The following is a 9,486-nucleotide window of genomic DNA, read 5'->3' on the forward strand; positions in this document are numbered from 1 at the left end:
CGGTAAATGACTAATTATCTTAAATCCTGCCTCAATGTGTAATGGAGAAGAATGAAATCAGAGGCATTATGAATTCTCTTCTTACTTCAGTAAGCCAGGAAGAAACTCAATTGTCAGTTCTCCAAACTTTGAAATCCCATAGAAAATAACACAATTGTAAGATTCCTATGATATCATAGAAATTATTCCTTGTTCCCCTCTCCCTTCCTTTTTCCTTGAATTAAACACCTCCTATGTGCTAAGGACTACATTAGAAATAAGATGAATAGCAGTCCCTTCCCATAGTTTACAGGCTGTTAGAGAAGACGGACTTGTAAACAACCAATGCAATGCTGCTGTAGGAGCTGAGATTGAAACCCACGGGGAGCAGGTGAACCCCAAAGAAAGAATGTCTGATTCTCCTTGGTGAACCCTGGGAAAAGCTGATGAAGTGGTACATGACCTACATCTCAAAAGATGAGTAGGTGTTCATCTGGCAGACAAAGGAGCAAAAGTCCCTCTGATCAGGAAGCAGGGGGAACAAAATCAGGAAGCCAAATACAATAGGGCATATTTTGGCACTTTCAAGTAGTTTGGTATGAGTGCAGCTCACAGCCACATATGGATGGCCTTTGTGGTGAGTGCTTATGAGCCTTTGACATGAAAAATCTGTAATAAGAATTGAGAGCAATAGAAGAGAAAATCAAGAGAAAGGAAGTATCCTATGTTATTTAGGTTGAGACATATGAACACACTAAAAATTTACCATTATTGACCTACAAAAATGGAAACTTTGTGTCTCAAGCTAATAGGATCAGATACTGCCCATTCAGTTCTAAGTACTCTGTGTTAAGAGAAGAAGAGTAATCTAAAACAGCAAATAATTTTTAAAACTTCTATACTTGCTTTTGAATACATTATATGCCTTATTTCAGCAGGAGATATACCTTCCTAATGAACTTTTGTGCTTAGATTGGTATTAAAATTAGTTGGATTTCCCTGAGTAAGCACGGACAGCAGGAGAACGTGGATGCAGAGCAGACTGGTGACCTGGAAACCCAAGGTTCAAACATTTAACCAGGGATAAGCCACACATGAATAATAGAGTTGAGTAATTAGTAATTATAGACACCAATTAAGCATTTGATAAAAGAACCAGTCCCCAGTCATTCCACCATGGTTTGCATTTTTGCTATCCTAAATAGCAAAAATAGTGTGCTTCAAACTTCTGTTGGAGAATAACTATTTGTCAGAAAGAACTGGGGAACAAGATAAAACAGGACAGAAAAAGATGCAAAACTTCAAGAAATTTAGAAATCATTATGCATAATGGAAGGAAACAGCAACAAATTGATATTTACAGTAACCAGTACTTCTCTAAGTCAAAGCAGAATTCAGATTTTTTTTTCTTTTTTAATGACGATGGAACAGTTAATCAAGCTTTTTAAGGGTTTATGACCAAAAAGGCAAGAGATGTATTGGTGATAAGGAAAAAATGAATAATCTGGTTTTATTTGTTACATGCCCTCCCCACATATTCCCAAATGCCTCTGCATTTATAAACCCTAGTTTTCTTGATATCTATGTAAAATGAGACTTAGGAAACTACCTCTCTCCTCAGCTATTTTCTGAAGGCTGAGTTTGCAATAAAGGAAGAGAGCTAGACTGTCAGTTACCGTATATCATGGTATATATATTACTGTTAAGATGTTGCAATTGTCCTCATATTAAGAGCTGATTGATAATCAAGGAGAGCTGAATGCTCATAGCTCTTTTAAGCACGGAGAAGCAGAACCTCAGACTTTCAGCAACAGAAAATCTGAGACTGATCTAAATGTGGTTTAGTTTATAACCATTATATGTTTGGATCCTTCAAATAAATGTTTTCAGAAAATCCAATGAGCAATAGTATAAGTAGCACTGGACTAGGAGCCAAGAGACTAAGACCGTGTTAAGACACTTCCCTGCTGTGTGAATTTGAAAAAGTCATCTGCTTCGCTGGGCCTTAACTACCTAATTTGTAAAATAAGGAAGTTGAGTTAGGTGAATCTAAATTCTCAAAATGGGAATCCTACCTCAAAATGTCTTTGGGGGCTTGCTAAAAAGCAGGTTCCTCAATCAGCACCTCTACAGGTGATTCTTATTTAAGCACCTTAAATTTTGAGGTTTCTTCTAGCTTTTGTATTTTGAGTCTTGCTTTAAGGTTGGGATTGATTTAAATGAAAGCTGAGACAAAAATAAATATACTCTTCACATTCTTGGATAATAGAACGATCTCTGATTTCTAAAAATTGTATATAAATTTCTATATATTAGAATTAAGAGGGATATATGTTTGATTCCCTGAAAGATCAGAAAGAATGAAGGCCAGGGACCCTTGAAATCATATTTTTAAGAAAGGAAGCAATCAAGCATTTGCCACATGATACAATTAATTTGTAACTGTGTTCACTAAGGCCCAATTTCTGGAACATATGTATTAGCCATAAGCTATCATAAATCTCTCCTAGAAGTGAATTATTCGACTTGTAAACACCATTTCTCTGAGACCTTCTGTAAGTTCCAGTCATGAGGTGTTAAAAGCTTTTGAACATTATATTCTGGTTGGGTTTTTTCAAAATCAGTCAGTGACTATTGGACTTTCTTTACCAGCACTAGCTAACATACCTATGCAAAATGCCCTTGTGAATTATTATAATCAGACTTTCATAAAGGTCAAAACTTCCAAAACATTTTAGATTGAAAACTTATTAGTCAAACTATATGTAAGCATGTGTACATATTATATATATGCATGTATTTTCTGTGTATTCAAGTTAAAGTCATTATGAAATATAGTATGATATACTGGCAAACCCTCAAAGATCAGAATTCAAGTCCTTTAATACATTGCTTGACCTTAGGTAATGGGCTTAATCTTTCTGAGCCTCTCTTTCCTCAGCTGTAAAATGGGAATAATAGGAATAATGCTGAGTATCTTATAGGATTGCTGTGAAGAATAAATGTGATATTTGGTTAAAAAAAAAAACACCTTGCAAATATTATTTACTTCCCATATTATAGTAGTGACCCTTCCATTGTTAGTATGTCAGCATAAATGCTTATATTTATTTATTATTTATTTATTTACTAAATAAGCATTTTGGGAACCATTTATAATACATTTAATACTCTGCCAAATACTCTGGAATATATAGAAGTATAAGCTATAATTTCTATGCTTAAGACAACTTTTAATGATTTTATAACAATATCACACGGTGTTAGGTTAAAAACTGAAATACAAATTTTTAAAACTGACTGAAAAATGAATACAATTGGTCTTAAAGATCAGGGAGTGTTCCACTGAAGGAGGTGGGAGGAGGAAGACCTTTTAGGGTTTGGGTAGATAAGTGATGGAGGTAGTTTCTGCATGAGACTGAGTGAGAGCAAAGGCAGGGAAGCCCAGAAGTCAACTCAGTTTTAGGAGATGGTGGGGAAGCAGAGCCATTCGAGTTCAGGTATCATGCTTGGAAAGTGTGGGCATACATCTGGAAAATTAGATCAATGGAAAATAAGGCCAGTGCTCCTTGAATTTCCCAGTGAAGAATATGAAATTTACCCAAGAGATAATATGGAGCAATAAGAGTTCTGAGCAGAGGAAATCCATGAATAGTGTGGTATTTTTTAACTTAATTTTTCTGGAAATTATGTTCATAATGAATCCAAGTTCAGAGATAGTAGAAGCAGGGAGAGCAAACGGGAGGCTACTGTATGAAGCCAGGTAGACAATGGTTTATACTAAAATGGTAGTTGTTGAAATAAAAAAGAAAAAAAATAGATATGTGAGGAAATGGTGAGATTTCTGACAGAATTTATTTATACAAACATAATTTTAAGCTAAACAATTCTTTTAAATTAGATAAGAATAAGAAGTCCTATAAAACCTTTACAATTTCAATTTTCTTTAAGTGTTCTTTACATGCACATACCTTTTCTTCATTCAACAAAATATTTATTGAGTGCATAATATGGGCATTCTTCTAGGAGCTTGGGATTCAGTGGTGAACAAAGTTCACCATGAGTTCAAACAAAGACTGAACTCATGAATTTTACATTCTAGATGGAGGACAAAGGATATAAACAATAAACATAATTAATAAGTAAATTATCCACTATGTTTGAAAGAGGATAACATATGGAAACAAGAAAATAGTAGAACAGGATAGTAGGGATTAAGAGTGATTGATAGGTTGAGGACAAGTTTCAGTGCAAAATAGAATGGTCAGCATAGACCTCACAGAGAAGGTGACATTGAGCAGAGAGTTAAGGAGGAAAGAGAGCTGGTCCAACAGATATTTAGGGGAAGCATGTTCCAGAAAGAACAAACAACTCGTATGAAGTCCCTTAGCCTCCCTGGCATGTTGGAAGAGGCCAGCATGGCTAGAGATTTAAGTTACTGTTTTTAAAGTCTGATGGAAACTTACAGCAAATCACATTAATTCATATTTATGCAACTCTTTGAGGCGTAACCATATTTGTACTGTTTAAGTCTTTTGGGGAAAATATTATGTATTTTTGGATATGGAGAACAGTCCTCTTCACACTTGATGTCAGCCAGTATTATTATTTTTTATTAATATCATTGATTTTTGTATCGAGATTTCATTTCTATATTTTTAAGGGAAGTTTTTTTTGAACTCCTTTGCCTGTTTTTTAGTTTGTGCTGCCACTATATTTCAGAAAGGGTTTCAGGCACTTACAAGAATACATAAAATATGACCCCGAAAAGGGAGCAGAAACAAAGTGCAGTGAGAAATAAGGCTTAACATGCACATCATAATGTCCATGTATCACAAATTTTTCCCAAAGCTTACTAGTTTACAGTAAAAAAAAAAAAAAAAATCTTACAGTTGAATTGATAGTATCTATTAGATTAAAAAAAAAAAAAACTAGGATATAGGAAAAGTATCACTGTTCTTTGTAATAAGACCACCCTGGATTTTTCCTGAGGGTCCTCAAAAAAGAATATGATGTGATGAAATAACATTTTTTACATCATTGCCAAAGGTATGAATAGTGAGGAAACAGTGTTTCATGGGAAAGGCAGTTTAATTCAAGACTTCAATTGATTATCTTGAGCACCTCTGGGAAAGGCATGGGATACACATGAAATTGTATTTGTTTTAGCAAAAAGGAATCTCATTTTCTCACTTAGGATGTCACATAACCACATATTTACAAACTCTACAAATTACATCTCTGTTCCTTGTTCAGTACTGAATTCAAACCAGGGAAACTTGGATGGGATTCTCAGTTTTGTTGCACATCTTTATAAAAATGCTAAAGAATAAGAGACTGGAACACTTTGTCTGGTGCTGGCAAGCTGCTGAGCCTGAGTACCACAGAGCCTAGAAGCCACAATATCACGACCAATGTCAGAGTGGAAGGCTTAATTGTCCTGTAGTCCAGTTTTGTCAAACTTGTTAAATTTAGGGTTGTGGGAAACACTTAAGTATCATTTGTATATGTGGCCAGGAAGGAACAACTTCTGAATAACCAGCAAATAATATCAGTAGCTGTAGAGCTGCTGCAAAGCAACATTATGATAAAAATCACAAATTAAAACACCCTACCTACTGATAATGCTCTTAAAAGTTGTTTTGAAATAGTGGAAAATTTTTTCAGTGGTATTATATTATGCATTTGATGTGGTGCCCATTACATATCATGATTTATAATGCTTGCCTCACTCTCATCTCAATTATATGTCATGTATTAGTTATATGAAAATCAGTGTAAATCTCTACTCACTGACCACTACTCACTGAGGACACAGATAATCACTTGAGTATGTAAGGTAATATTGAAAGAAGAAATGGGAAATTCTGATGAACCTACTTTCAAGTGGGGAAATGACAATACATAGTAAGTAGTGAACCACTTCTGTGAGTCCTGAGGTCAAGAAGAGTTATTTCAGATGGCTCCCTGGCTGATCTTCACACATATGTGTTATTTGGAACAATGCATAGCATGTGGAGACCTTTACACCTTTGACAACTAACCATGAGTTATGATTTGTGGTACCACTGCAAACCAGTAAAGGGCAGCAACTGTCAACAGTTTTGTAACATAATAAAGCCTAATTGTTATTTCAATTCGTAAATAAAAATGATGACTTCGTTACATGTAAAGGTCTTTGCTGCAAATTAATTATATTATGCTAGTAGTTCTGATAGGCTAGCTTTAAACAATATAATCTTAACACAAAAACAAAATTTATAATTAACTTGACCATTTGTCATTTCAGAATCAATTGGTTCTTACAGACCTTAGAAAGAAGCAGAGATTAAAGATTTTTCTGCAGCTATTCTGGGAACACGTAAATGAAGTATTTTCTCACCTTCAACTCTGCCATCCAAAAATATATTATGGAATAGCATAAACATACAAAGATTTTGTTGATTTGAAATCGAAAATAAAAGAGGAATCACATTCAATGGTAGCTCGATTGATATAGTTCTAAATTCAATAAATTCTTTTTCAGATATCAGTTCAGGACCTGAACTAACATTCTTTTGCCCTAGATTAATAATGTGTACAAAAGCGAAAAAAAAAATCCTTGCAACAAATTTTACACTTTGCCAGAGCTTTCTGATTAAATTAACTTGTCACCACAATATGTTAAAAGGTGGAGGGAGGGGAAGTGTTTATCCTAAGTGATTAAGATGAGTTAAGAGAGGGAAAGGAGGAGGTGACAGCCTCATACTTAGAGCCACATCTCATTTTAATTTTCTTTCACTGGTTATTAGCATGATATGAAGATTTTTAGTGGTCTTAAAATATTCCAGGATAGCCATTAGTGAATATGTTTAGATTTGGGGATGTCCTATGGGGGACGTCATAGTCTTTGGAGACAGATGTGATGTGAGCTCCAACTCTTCTACTTATGACCTGTGTGATCTTGACAAGTGACTTCATCTTATTTTTTATGGATATAATGGAGATAATGCACGACTCATACAGTTACTAAAAGGATTAAGTTAAATGGCCTGTGCTGATAACAATGTTTTTAACATAAATATATGAGGCAAATCAATTAGATAATATATTATATAACGTTTGTTGCTTTGGATTGTTTAAAGACATATGGAACATTTGTAAGTGTAATATTTACACACGTAATGGATCATTTGTAAAGTGTAATAAGACACTATGTAAGCCTTCAATATTTACTGATGCAAAATCACTGTTGCATTTGCTTGTATATTATCATATCAAAATAAAAATTTGTGATGAGTACTTGTTTTCTTCTTAAAAAGCATTATGTGATAATTTAAAAAAATAAATGGCAATCTTACTTATTGGAAAATCTTTGTTGATCTTTACAACTTAGTGGTTTTAACAGATTCTAGAGAAATGAAGCAAGAGGCTGATGCCAGTTTATTTGCAAGGACCCACCAGGGTCATCTCTTTGTTCTAGGTCTGACTGGTTTTATCACATTTCTCTTTCAGTGTACACATCTGGATCATGTCCTGCTCAGGAGTAAATTAGTATGTCCTATAACATTTGTGAAATTTTTACAACTTGAAATAGCATCTGACAGTAATTTTCAAATTGCCCAATTAAGATCCACATCATGGATAGCAGATCGAGCTTCTATAGTAGTTGTCCCCATTACTTGTCTTCCTTTCTATCCTAGTAATAGAATTTTAGCTAAAGGCATTTCCTAGCCTCTATTAAATGTTATGTAAAACTTCCAGGAAATATCCTTAAAGGGAAGGAGTCTCGGTCCTACTTTCCCCTTTTCTCCTTCCTTTTGGAATGAAGGTGTGAAGACAGGAGCTAGCATAGCCATCTCAAACCCTGACATGGAAGACAGGTGTTTAGGGCTGCAGAGCAAAAGACAGATGCATGGTCCTGGCTTCTTGATATAACAGACCACCATATGAGCCCTGGACTGCTATGCTCGATGGTTATATGAGATTATTTTGGGTCTTGTTGCAATGGCCAATTGTACCATAATGAATACAGTTTCTATGACATCAACACAGAAACTGCATATTTCACAGCCAAGCAAAAGAATCACCAACTCACCTGAACTATACCAAATCATATATCAATTATAATAGTGAAATTATTTTTTGAGATAAATTGTAATCTGTTTAAAAATTTTAGATTGATTCTATTGTTTGCATCGTCTAGCCTGCATGGTAATTTAATTTGTTCTCTTTCTTTTCGAATACTTAAAACATTTTTCTGCCCTGAGTTTCTCACTTTTTGAAAACTTACATATTTAGTTTCACATGATAAAGACTTACGGGGAAACTAATGTTACATCTTTCCATAGTGAACATATTCTAGACTCTCTGACCTGTGGGTTTTTAAAAACTGTTAAAAAGCACGTTTTCCTATAAAAATTACTAAATGCTTCCTACTGTAGTCTGACTCATGAGCTTGCTAGTTTGTCCTTCCCTAGCTAAATTATCTTCTGGTTAGTATTGTAGCTACATGATAGATTATGGAATACAGTCTGAACAGCATGTCTTTAAACACAGTGGCCAGCCTCACTAATTTATGATCAGATTTCTATAATCCCAACTACTTGTACTTAAATCTTTATTTGAGCAGGCTTAGCCAATATGTGTTAAAGTGAACAATTCTGGGAGGCTGTGAGTGCTGTGAAACCAGCTTGAACTTTGAAGTCAGAATACCCAACTGTAAATCCTGGCATTGACACTTACTACCCTATTTCCTCTGGGTTATTTCCTTGCCTTCTCTGAGCCCATGTCTGTAAATGGGGGTAATAACACCTCTTTCACAGGCGGGTTGACAACAGAGCTTCATGCCTGGTAGGTGCTCAATAAATGTTAACTCCTTCCCCTACTATTCTGACATAATGACCATGTGAGCATGAATATTTTGACCCCTGTTTCTTGGGACTTATTCCATGTATTTACCCGCTGCTGGTGCTGAAAGATATTGCTGGCCTTGTTCAGCAGCTGCTTCTGATGTTGGAATGCTCTCCTCCTTTTGAAGTTGGCTGGAGCTGAATTAGAATGAAATCCATGGGGGTAATGAAAAAAGAGCAACTCTGCACTTTCAGATGAGCTACAGATGCGGGCCTGCCACACAACTTGTTATCTCTTGGTGGATTTAAGACAAATTTCCTTGGCTGCTTGGGCTTCTGTGATGAGGAGTCTTTGAGTAGATCAGCCACAGCTCATCCATTTAAATGAAGATGAGATGTTGTGTAAGTGGGACTCCAGAGACCTGTATTATCACTTCCATTCTGCCACTGACTATAGTGTGACCCAGGCAAGGAAAGAGGGGCAAAGAATATATATTTATAATATTTATTTATTTATTTATTTATGGTTGCTCTGGGTCTTAGTTTTGGCATGCAGGATCTTTGTTGCGGCATGCGAGATCTTTTGGTTGCAGCATGCAGACTTCTTAGTTGCGGCATGCGGACTTCTTAGTTGCAGCATGCGGACTCAGTTGCGGCATGCGTACTCTTAGTTGCT

The sequence above is a fragment of the Physeter macrocephalus genome, chromosome 4 (assembly GCF_002837175.3).
Source record: "Physeter macrocephalus isolate SW-GA chromosome 4, ASM283717v5, whole genome shotgun sequence".
NCBI classification, from domain to species: domain Eukaryota; kingdom Metazoa; phylum Chordata; class Mammalia; order Artiodactyla; family Physeteridae; genus Physeter; species Physeter macrocephalus.